General features: G+C 41.6%; 1 protein-coding gene across 3 annotated transcripts in view; it reads left to right on the plus strand.

The window, feature by feature from the left end:
* The window catches only part of RABGEF1 (RAB guanine nucleotide exchange factor 1), an 86232-nt gene that overhangs the window by 22388 nt on the left and 51424 nt on the right, over positions 1-12420 (plus strand). The window contains exon 1 of one of the 3 annotated variants that reach the window (XM_008141507.3): positions 716-811. The exons of 1 other annotated variant lie outside the window; for it this stretch is intronic. The gene's annotated coding sequence lies outside the window, so the exon portion shown is untranslated. Of the gene's footprint in view, positions 1-715; positions 812-1320; positions 1445-12420 lie in introns of those variants that run through there. One more of the 3 variants, XM_054714812.1, reaches the window with a different exon arrangement.

Raw genomic sequence — 12420 nt, forward strand, 5'->3', positions numbered from 1 at the left:
GGGCTTGAGTTTTATTTTATTTTTGTTTTTTTAACATTCCTATCGCTTCTGGCCTTTTCGGCTAAGATCAACTGTAACACAACATTCCTGAAATGGGAATCACGAGAACTGGAATCCATCTATGACTCGACCATTAATACTGTGTGATACTGGGTAACTTATTTAACTTTTGATTCCACTTATGCTCAGGTATTAAAAAACGGCTTCTGGATCAACCAATCTCTTGAAGAACACTTTTAAAATCCGAAGGTCCGTGAAGGGATGGGATTCCTTCGTTTTTCAGGCGGCCTCATATCCTATGGGTTGGCAACAGTCTTCTGATCCAGTGACTCCTCTCCGGCCTCCTATCCCACGCCCAGGGCCGGACAGCACCTAAGGGGCAGTCGCCCTCACGCTATTGCGAGTCGGATCCCAAAAGCAAGGACGGAGGAAAAGACAAGAGTAAGGCCGCCTTCTCCGCCGGCTCCCGAGCGCTCCAGGTCGGCGCTCCAGAGCGAGCCTCCAGGCCGCCGCCCCCCTGATGCCCTCCGGCTTGGTTGGTACTGCCAGGATGTCACTTACGCCAGGCCTGGGCCTCGCTCCACCCAGCGCAGATCCCAGGGGAACCAGCAGGAGCATCCTCCCACCTCGAGTCCTGGGCCCCGGAAGTGACGTCTGTGCGTGCGTGCGTGACGCGCGCTCGCGGCGCCGGGGGCGGGGCCTGAGAGAGGGTGGGCCGGTGTGAGGGCGGGTTGTGGACTGGCGGGGCCGGGACCCACTCGATCGACGCGGGGAGAGCGGCGGTCTCGACGCCGGTGGATCCGCAAACGAGGTACGGAGCTGACGGAAGGGGGCCGAGGACAGCGCTGCTCTCAGCTCCGGGCAGCGGGGCGGCGCGCCGTCCGGGCTGGAGCTGCTGGGTCGTTGGTCCGTGCGGTCCACTCGGCCGGGGCCGGTTCGGAGCCTCCTGTCCTCCTCCGTCCCAACCCGGGCCCCTGGCCGTCCCCCTTAATAACCCTCTCGGTGCTCAGTCTACCCGTGTCAGGCTCTGGTCGCCAAGTTCTCCACGGCCCAACCCAGCTCCGACGGGCAGACGCTTATTTCCTGGCCGCCTCCTGCCACCGGTCATCCCCCGGCGGGATGGCTTCCCTCTGGCCGGCGCCCTCCTCACTGCCCAGTCCGCGGAGTCCAAAGGGACACCTGTCGTGGCGGCCCGCCGGGTCCTGCCCTGGGACCCTCGGGCACTTTTCTGGATTGGAAGCTCGGCCCCACCTCGCAGGCTGGCCTTGGCAGGGAGCCGGGCTTCCCGAGCCCGCGTCGTTCTCGGGGAGGGACACGTCCCGGAGCTGGGAGGGTGCTGACTGTCGTGGTGCGGAGACTTGAAGACGGGTCCTCACTTGGGCCCGGGGGCCGAGGACCTGGAGCAGAAGTCCCTGCTGCCCAGCCGTCTGGGAGGAGAGCAGAGGTGATGCCCATTACGGAAGTTGAGTAGAGAGGGAGGGAGGCACCCGGCCGCTTTAGAGCGTAGGTCACCGACCGCGGGGTGGTGTCTCAGCGCCCGGGACCAGGCCGGCGGCTGGGAATGTGTCCGTGGGCGGTGGTGGGCTCCTAGAGAGTAAAGGTGGAAATTTGCCAGCACGAGCTTACAGCATCACCTGGGAAGTAGTCTTGTCTTGTCTCTTCTTTTTTCTTTCCTTCCTTTTTTCCCCTTCCTTCCTTCGGAGCTGAAGAGTTGTTTCAGATTTTGAGATAGAAAATAATTGTGCTGCTTTTCTGTAAACCTAAAACTGCGTGAAGTCTATTATGTAAAATAGTTGTATCAAGAAAGCTTGCAGAGGTACAAGATCTGATTGTATAACGTTAACTTAAGTTACTGGTTCTTATATATCGAATAATAAGAAGTGTTCAGGGTTTTTACTGACCTTGGAAACAATTATGTTTCTTCTCTCTAGAACTTAGCCAGTTTAGGAGGGAGGGAGGAAGGGGAAGAGAGGAAAGAAAGAGAGAGAGAGAAGATACTTTGAATACAAGGTGGTAAGTAGCGGGAGTTAAGATAGAGCACCCTAAGTGGCTCCCCTCATCCCCAGTGACTGCAGATGTGGAGGGTGGAGAACGGTATCAGGGAATACCTTCTCCGGAGTACCATGAAGAATGAGTAACATTCAGACTGACAAAGTGGTGTGGGAATTTTAGGGGTAGGTGGGAATGTGGGGGTGGAGCAACTAATGGAGAAGAGGCCAATAACTACTTGGAGGTGGTCTTTGAAAAGTAACAAAGTGCAGGGCAGATAGGGACAGAGATGCTGGAACCGGGTCTTTTAGCTGATGATGACAGAACCAGGGAAGGGATTTAGGGAGGATTATAGTGAGGTTAAAAAGGAGTTTTACGTAGATCTTAACACACAGGCTGCTATATGGTTGATGAGGATTGTGCCCAATAGTGTTTGCTTATGTGCCATCTTTTCTGCTCATTAAATGTTTGTATTGTATATTTATTTACTAATTGTTTCTTTGTGTATGAGTGACTGATCCCTGCTAATTTTTAAACTTCTATAAAACAGGAATTCTGCTTGTACCTCTTAGCATTCTAATCCAAGTTGGGCATTCACAAGTGCTACTTGACTACCTGCTAACTTGATGAGAATTCATTGCTTTCTGATATTTTTCAGTGAAAAAAAAATTCAGTCAGTACTTTATTTTTTTAAATATGTTTCTTCTAGTACTTAACTTACTTTAATATCTACATACAGAAGAACTAAGATCCTATTTGATTTACTGTGTTAATCTTTGGCTAGAGACATCGCATTTCAGTCTTGACAGTGTGAGTTTAATTTTTGGCATGTATGTTTTTATTGGTTGCAAAGGAAACATCTCTGGCAGAGATTACCCATTCCTAAAATGTAGGCAATACCTGTGTAATAATAACACCTGTATATTCTGTGACTCAGAATAGAAATGCTATTAAGTGGCTTCTTAACCTATAAATAAAGTCATCACACTAAAAATAAGTTTCACAATAGAGGTCAAACATTTTGAAAGTCTTATTAAATGCTCATTTCTTTCATAAAGCATTATAGAGACATTATGTTGTTTCATATGACTGAAATATCTTGATATAAGCTAGACTATTGTTGAAAAAACAGGATAAACAACAATTGCCTTATTTTTATCCTACTTAATATTATGTAACTTATATTTTATCTGTTTGATATTTGGGTAAGGCTAAAATACTTTCAGAAAAGGCTGCATTTATGGTGCTGCTTTCAAATTACTCAGTGAGATTCCTGTTTTTGATGAAAGTTGCTGTTGGGTTAGAAAGTTGCTGACTAGCAAGTCTAGTCAGTTCCCATTCAGAATAAATACTCAGTAATTTTTATTTATTTATTTATTTAAATATATTTTATTGATTTTTCACAGAGAGGAAGAGAGAGGGATAGAGAGTTAGAAATATCGATGATAGAGAAACATAGATCAGCTGCCTCTTGCACAACCTCCACTGGGGATGTGCCCGCAACCAAGGTACATGCCCTTGACCGGAATCGAACCTGGGACCTTTCAGTCCGCAGGCCGACGCTCTATCCACTGAGCCAAACCAGTTTCGGCCATACTCTGTAATTTTTATTGTATAGAACATTTTTTTCATTTTTCTGATAGCCGAAGAACTGTAATTATAATTAATTAATTAGAATACATATGTGAGTCAAAAGTTATCAGAATGACAAGTATGAGTTCATGAATGGGTAAATTTTTACACACTAAGAGAGTCTTTTTGTTCTTGATTCTCACCTGAGCTTATATTTCCTATTGATTTTTAGAGAGTGTGGAAGAGAGGAAGGGGGAGAAAAAGAGAGGGGCGGGGGAAAGAGAGAGAAACATCCATGTGAGAGAGATAATTCAATTGATTACCTCCCTCATGCCCTGACTGGGAACAGGGAAGGAACCTGCAACCCAGGTATGTGCCCTTGACCAGGAATTTGAACCCACGATTCTTTGAGGCCAATGCTTTACCACTGAGCCACACCAGCCAGGGCCACATTAAGAGAGTCTTAAGCTTTTTATTTTCCTTAAATGACAGCAAGGAGATTGCTGACATCTCTGAAGCAGGCACTTAGCCAGAGCCTTTAGGCCTCTAAATTCTGTGCGTCTCACATTAAGGAATGGTTGGCAGCATCCTCTATGCTAGGCACAGGGCAACTCAAGAGTTATAAAAAAATTTTGTGAATCATTTCTGAAGCAAGTCTGGTCAGTTCCCATTCAGAATAAATACTCAGTTGTAATTACATTTATGAGGATTTGGTCTGTATTTGCTTGCTTTTTAAAAAATATATATATATATATTACTGATTTCAGAGAGGAAGAGAGAGAAGAGAGAGAGAGAGAGAGAGAGAGAGAAAAGAGAGAGAAACACCAATGGTTGAGCATGGAACCCTGGCGTGTGCCTTGACTAGGAATTGAACTGTGACCTCCTAGTTCCGTGGTCGGCAAACTGCGGCTCTTTGGCCCTTGAGTGTGGCTCTTCCATAAAATACCACGGCCTGGGCGAGTCTATTTTGAAGTAGTGGCGTTAGAAGAAGTTTAAGTTTAAAAAATTTGGCTTTCAGAAGAAATTTCAATCGTTGTACTGTTGATATTTGGCTCTGTTGCCTAATGAGTTTGCCGACCACTGTCCTAGTTCATAGGTCGATGCTCAACCCCTGAGCCACGCTGGCTGGGCGATTTGGTCTGTATTTTAAAGTTAAAAAAAAATGACTTTGGGGGATTTTTACACAGGGATATATTTATAATTTTCTGTGTGCCCCAAAGTTAAAAATACATAATGAAAGTGTTTTATTTCTGTATTTCCTCCGTTGTTAGAATTTCCTAATTTTAGATATAATATTTGCTAAAACATGTTTTTTTTCTTTTGGAGCACAAAAAAGGTAATGACTTAGAAATTGAATTTATACAATGTTTGTTAATGGAAGATAATATTTTATTGTTTTTTAAGAGGATCATATTTACTTATCTCCCATCTTGTTCCAGAATGGACTCATAATGACTTATAGAGATACATACAACATATTGTTGGTAACATACAAAAATCAGGGGTGATGAATTCAGGACTAAGGGAGAAAACTTAAGATGGAAACAGGAATAAGATCTGAACACAAACGATATGGCCTGAACTTGTAAGTATTTGTATTAACAGTTAGAGGATCAGATATTTAATTCTGCTTTTTAGTAGCCAGTTCAGAGAGAAATACAGGGTGGAACAAAAGTAGGTTTACAATTGTGAGTATGCAAAACACAGTTTATTTGTGTATCACTACGTATTATTTTTCATACGAACAACTGTAAACCTACTTTTGCTTGACCCTGCGTAATTAGTTATGGTTCAGTGACCATAAGAGAAAAAAAAAAAAAACAATTTCTTCCTTAGCATTCCCAAAGGCTCCTATTGAGAATTTCAACTACATTCTTAGCTAAATACAGCATGCATCTCAAAGGACTGTGCTGTGTATTACTTTGTTTTCTATTTTTTAATTAAAAAAATTTTTTATTACTTTGTTTTTTAGTAAAATTCCTCATGTCTCCTTGTGTAGGTTGATGACATAACCTCAAAACACAATTCAGTAAAAGCAGTTTCAGTGCTGGCAAAATAATGTGATCTGAGTACTTATATCTCTAGACTGATTTAATTTAAGAACCTATTTTAGATTATCTAGATAAGTAGATGGGGATCAAACATTCCTCAGGTTACCTTCCATAAATATCTTGTTTCTCAGTGGAGCTTTTGTTAAGAATTTATCAGCAGTGGGGTTAGAGTTTGTGCTTCCTGACAAGTTTTTTGAATACATCAATGTTTTATGCTGTTGGTTAATCACAGAGCCATATGTTTAGCAGGCATGCTTTATCATGGGGGTGAGGGCGGTATGAAAATGGAGGAGTCTGGCAAGGACAAATATTGAAATGAAAAATCACTTAACCTCCACACAGAGATGGGCTGAGGGGAATTCCAAACAACAGACCCAAGATTCATTTCTGGAAGTAGGTTTGGGGTGTTAGCTCTGGCACAGACAGCATTGACTTGAAAAGTCCTGGCATATAATTTATTTTTAAGAAGGAAACAGATCCATTCATCGTAGATGGAGTGTTCAGTAGATTAATATGTCTGTATTTTACATCAGCTAAAAAGTTGCTCTTTTCAGTAATAATAGTTCAAATTTATCCCGTGCTAGCAGGAGCCCAGCACCGTGTTAATAATAAACTCTTTATGCGCATTATCTTGCTCCTTTCCCCTCCTTCCTTCCTAAAAGAAAATATAAACAAATGTGACTCATAGCAGTAATTTGTTCAAGGTCATACAAGAGATGATACTTAAACTCAGGCAGTCGGGCTGACTCAATGGTCTGCGCCTCTCTATGACTTTACTACCTGAGATGGACTAGCCTGGGCCTCCAAGATGGGGCTGACCCATATGGTTAATAGAAGTAAACACGTTGGCAAGTGTCAGAACCCACCATTACAAAAGGGCCTTGAACGGTTCTGGATCTTCCCATCCAGAAAATGGGCTGGGAGCTACAAGTTCAGGGCATTTGGCCGTGGTTTGTAAAGATAAAGAAAAAAAATGTACCTTCCAGGCATCCATGAGATTAGGAAAACCACAATGATAGTGTGCCATTCTAGAAAAAGAGGTTTGTATTTATATATTAGAGAAAAATTTTAGCTGGTGACCTTACTGCTATGATTTGGTATGAATTTAGGTTATCTTTTTGTAGTGACATTGCTAGGTGTATGTGTTTGTTTTAAATATATATTCTTTGATGTCAGAGAGGAAGGGAGAGGGAGAGAGAGAAACATCAATGAAGAGAGAGAATCATTGATAGGCTGCCTCCTGTACGCCCCCTACTGGGGATGGAGCCCGCAACCCGAGTATGTGCTCTGACAGGAATCGAACTGTGAAAACCTGGTTCATAGGTTGAAGCTCAACCACTGAGCCACGCCAGCTGGGCTGTGTAAATCTCATTCTGTGTTTTATTAGGAATTCTATTGCATTAGAGTTGTACAGATAAGTAAACCGTTATTTATTGTGAGTTTTTATATGAGACTATTCCAGGTAATTCCAGATCATTTTATTTTGAGGTATTACAGTTCCTACAGAAAACACCCGTATTCATCCTTAATCAGTAAACAATGTGTGGAACTTTCCTTGCCTAAATATAGTTATGTAACATAGCAATTCCTTAATTGCATTTCCATAGAGCTTTTGACATTGTTTTTTAAATGTGTTCCTGAAAAAAAAAAATTGGGCTAGTGACCAAAGTTTTGAATAGGATATTATAAAAAGATGCAAATTAAAAAATATGAAAACATGTCCTAGCCGGTTTGGCTCAGTGAATGGATTGTTGGCCCGTGGAATGAAGGGTCCCGGGTTCGATTCTGGTCAAGGTATGTCCCTTGGTTGCAGACTCAATCCCTGGCCCTGGTGTGGGGAAGGGGCATGTGGATGGCAACCAATCGATGTGTCTCTCATACCAATGTTTCTCACTCAGCCAGCATGGCTCAGTGGTTGAGTGTCGACCTATGAACCAGGAGGTCACAGTTTGATTAGGGCCCACCCTAATCCAGTATAACCTCATTTTAACTAATTATATCTGCAAAGATCCTATTTCCAAATCAGGCCACATTCACAGTGTTCAGGTTCAATCTATTTTTTCAGGGAGAGACAATTCAACCGACAACATGAGATGGTGTTAGCAGCCTTTGAAAGTTTCTGCAGTTTAATTGGATTAAAATTTTGTTAAATACAAGGCACCTCTAAAAAACCTAAAACATAATGCAAATATTTATTTGAGCTATCTAACAAATCTGAATAAATATATGTTCAATCCAGGCTATTGCTTTTTGTTTTTCCTATCTCAGAGAGATGTATGTCACTTTGTCCAGCCACAGCAATAGGCTAAGGATGAAATGGCTGTAGCAAAGCTAAAACTAAGATGTAACTTAAAAAAAAAATAGTTGAAACCACTTTATATATTGCAGTTTGTTGTTACTTTAAGTGGAGTCAGAAGATAATGTTTGGTCATAAAATTATTGAATAAATAGACTAGTTGGGGGATTGGCAGTGCTTCTGTGGAAGAAGGGTAGCACATGGTTGACGTGGACTAATGCAGCTAGGTTATTTTGCATGTAATTTTGAGTTATTAGCCTGAAATATGGCATGCTCAGATTAGAGTTATAATTTCACTTAACTTGAAGACAAGGGTTTGATTTAGAACAATAGAAAATTGTTGTCTAGAACTCATTCCTTAAGAATGCTGCTCTGCTGGTTCAGCTCATTCCAGCAGTTAATAAACTCTACATTCTATTCCAGGGTTTCATTATCATTTGGAATTATTTGGACAGGCTAGTGTTTGGATACTTTGTTTTGTTATATTTAAAATTGGAACTTTGCCATTGATATTCTGCATGAGGTTCACATTCATTTGCAATGTATTAAATGATATGAAAGTTGGTGAAACTTGGGTACAGATTTGAAATACTGTCCTTTTTTTTTTTTTTATCCTCACCTAAGAGAGAGAGAAACATAGATGTGAGAGAGAAAAATCGATTGGTTGCCTCTGATACGAACCCCAACCGACCGGGGGTCAAACCTGCAACCTAGGTATGTGCCCTGACCAGGGATCAAACCCGAGACCTTTCACTGTGTAAGACTATGGTCCAACCAAGCTACACTGGCCACTGCTGAAACACTAAGTCTTTGATTCAAACTATGGTGTCTTCATAACATACAGTCAAGGACTGAAAGAGCACCTATAAAAAGGAAAAAGGACGACAGAAAAATGAGCAAAGAACATGAAAAGTGTTAAATTCTTCAAGGAAAATATACTAATGGCCGATAAATATCTATAAAGATGGTTAGCCTTCTTAAGGAAATGCATATTAAAACAATAAATGATATATATTTTTTGCTTTTCAGATTGGCAAAAATTAAAGGTTAATAATCCAGTGTTTATGACTTTGTGGAAAAGTAGATTCTTTCATACACTGTAGGGTGGGAATGTAAATAGATATAATCTTTTTGTGAGGCCAGCTTGGTAGTATATATCAAAATTTAAAATGCACAAACCACCCTGGCCAGTGTGGCTCTGTTGGTTGAACATCGCCCCAGGCCATGAAAGGTCCCTGGTTTGATTCCTGGTCCCAGGTTGCCAGTTCAATTCCCAGTCAGGTTGCATACAGGAGGCAACCAGTCCATGCTTCTCACGCACATTGATGTTTCTCTCTCTCCATTCCTCTCTCTCTAAAATCAATTAAAAAATAAAGTAAAATATAATGCACAATCTCTTTGACATTTCATTTCTGTTTCTAGGAAGCTATTTCCATTTTGTGAATGGTCTGCTCATATCTTTATCCTGTATTCAGAGATTTATAAATCATTATTAACATAATTTCTAAGTATGATAAAATTCTTAATTGTCCTATTAAAATATTTTTTTAGTCTCCTACTTGCTTTTTTTTTTAAAAAATGTTTTTATTGATCTTAGAGAGAGGGGGGAAGGAAGAGGGAGATAGAGATAGAGATATCAATATCAATGAGAGAAACATCATCAATCCGCTGTCTCCTGCACAAACCCCTACTGGGGACCCAGCCCACAGCCTGGGCATGTGCCCTGACCTAGAATCAAACTGGTGACCTTTTGGTGCATGGGATGGCACTCAATCCACTTAGCCACATGGCTGAGCTTGCTTTTCTATTTTGATTCTAAGTGGGGCCTTTTAAAAATTAGATAGAAATTTCAATTTATGTGTTCAAATCTGTTTTCTTTCTGATTTCTACTGTAGCATGTAAGCTTAGATAGAACTCTTCTCTTTAGAAGTTGCATGGCCCAGCTGGCGTGGCTCAGTGGTTGAGTGTCGACCTATGAACCAGGAGGTCATGGTTTGATTCCTGTCAGGGCACATGCTCGGGTTTCAGGCTCGATCCCAGTGTGGGGCTTGCAGGAGGCGGCCAATCAATGATTCTCTCTCATCATTGACGTTTCTCTCTCTCTCTCCCTCTTCTTTCCTCTCTGAAATCAATTTAAAAAGTTGCATAAATACTTGATTTTAGTGTTTTTTTTTTAATTTTTTCATTTATCTTTAAAAATTTTAACTCTTTAAGAGACCTGTAATTAATTTGGGGGCTACCAGATTACTGGCCAAGTTATTCCAACACGGTTTATTGAAAATTCTCCCCTTCTCCTCCTTTCTCCAATATTAAATTATTTTGTATATTATGTTAGCATTTGTATTTTGTATATTATGTTAGCATTTGGGTCAGTTTGTTGTATAGTGATTTGCCAGTTTTGTTGCTAAGTTCGCAGTATTTTTTTTATATATGTTTTATTAATTTTTACACAGAGGAAGGGAGAGGGCTAGAGAATTAGAAACATTGATGAGAGAAAAACATCGATCAGCTGCCTCCAGCACAACCCTACTGGGGATTGAGCCTGCAATCAAGGTACATGCCCTTGACCGGAATCGAACCCGGGACCCTTCAGTCTGAGGCTGACACTCTATCCACTGAAACAATCCGGCTAGGGCTTGCAGTACTTTTTAAAATATATTTTTATTGATTTCAGAGAGGAGGAGAGTGGGAGACAGAAACATCAATGATGAGAGAGAATCATTGATGGGCTGCCTCCTGCACGCCCCCTACTGGGGATCGAGCCCGCAATCCAGGCAAGTGCCCTGACAGGGTAGTAAATCTTGACCTCCTGGTTCATAGGTCTACATTCAACCATGGAGCCACATTGGCCAGGCTGAGTTCACAGCATTTTAACTACAATAGTTTGAAGAAAATTCGAATCAATAAGTTAAATTAATTTAGAAAAAATTTAAAAATCTTGCTGATGAGATGTGGAATAATTTTGTCAAGTTCAAAAAAGTCTTGGATTTTTGTTGTCATTTGCAATAAACTTAGAAATTTTGAAGCATGTGTCATTTTTATAATATTTAATTTTCTCATTTTGTATCTTAGTGTATGCCTTACCAACTACTTAAACCTTTTTTATATCTCAGTATTATTGTGTAGCACACATAACTTTTTTTATTAAAATATTTCCTGGTTGTTTTTACATTTTGATACTATTGTGAATGAGACCTCTTTTTATATTTTCCTAATTTGGTAGGCTATTATGAGTTCTGTAAATTTCATGTACATATATTTAGCTTGTTTCACATAAACAAATTCTTTTGTGAAACTTTAAAATGAATTAATTCTTCAGTGTTCATAGTGTTTTAATTTCTTCAGGCATAGATATAGAGTTATGAATTTCATACTAGACAGTAAGCGCCATGGAGATCTTTTTGTTTATTTTTACATTTTCCATGTGTCTTTTTTTTTAATTAAAATTCTTTATTGTTGAAAATATTACATATGTCTCCTTTTTCCCCCATTGACCTCTCCCTGACTGCTCCTGCCCCCCAGCATATGCCCTCGCTCACCTACTGTCTGTGTCCATTGGTTAAGCTTATATGCATGCATACACGTCCTTTGGTTGATCTCTTAACCTCCCCATCCACCCCCGCCTTCCCTCTGAGGTTTGACATTCTGTTTGATGGATCTATTTTTGTTCATCAGTTTATGTTGTTCATTATAGTCCACAAATGAGTGAGATCATGTGATATTTATCTTTCTCCAACTGGCTTATTTTGCTTAGCATAGTGCTCTCCAGGTCCATCCATGCTGTTGCAAATGGTAAGAGTTCTTTTTTTTTTACAGCAGTGTAGTATTCCATTGTGTAGATATACCACAGTTTTTTAATCCACTCATCTGCTGATGGGCACCTAGGCTGTTTCCAAATCTTAGCTATGGTAAATTGTGCATCTATGAACATAGGGGTGCATATATTCTTTCTGATGGGTGTTTCTGATTTCTTGGGATATCTAATAAAAGAAGAATATGCAAATTGACCATCACTTCACAATAAAGATGGCGGTGCCCACAGCCAATAAGGAGGGAATGTGCAAATTGACACGACAAAGATGGTGGCGGCCAGAGCAGAGCGGGTGAGGGGGGCCTTGGCTTCCTCCGTCACCCCAGCGACCGAGGAAGCCAAGCCGGCTGGAGTGCTCACGTGCTGGGGGCTTGGCTTCCTTGGTCGCAGGGACTGCCACCATGCCGGGCCAGATTGACGTCTTCCTGGCTGCGCCACAGGGGTTTGCGGATCTGAGCAGCCGCAGGCCTCTGGTGCATGCATCCTTTCCCCTCCCCCCCCCCCCCCCCCCCCGCCAGACGTCTGAACGTCCCCCAGCACGCTGTCACCCACATGCGCCTGCAACAGTCCCAGACCATGGTGCACGCAAGCCCCCTCAACCCCCCGCTCCTCCACCACACTTCCATCAACCCCAGCATGCCTACGATCCCCACAAGATGTGCACACATCCCCTCTGACACACTCACGTCCTTTGGAGAGTG

The sequence above is a fragment of the Eptesicus fuscus genome, chromosome 4 (genome assembly GCF_027574615.1).
Source record: "Eptesicus fuscus isolate TK198812 chromosome 4, DD_ASM_mEF_20220401, whole genome shotgun sequence".
NCBI lineage: Eukaryota > Metazoa > Chordata > Mammalia > Chiroptera > Vespertilionidae > Eptesicus > Eptesicus fuscus.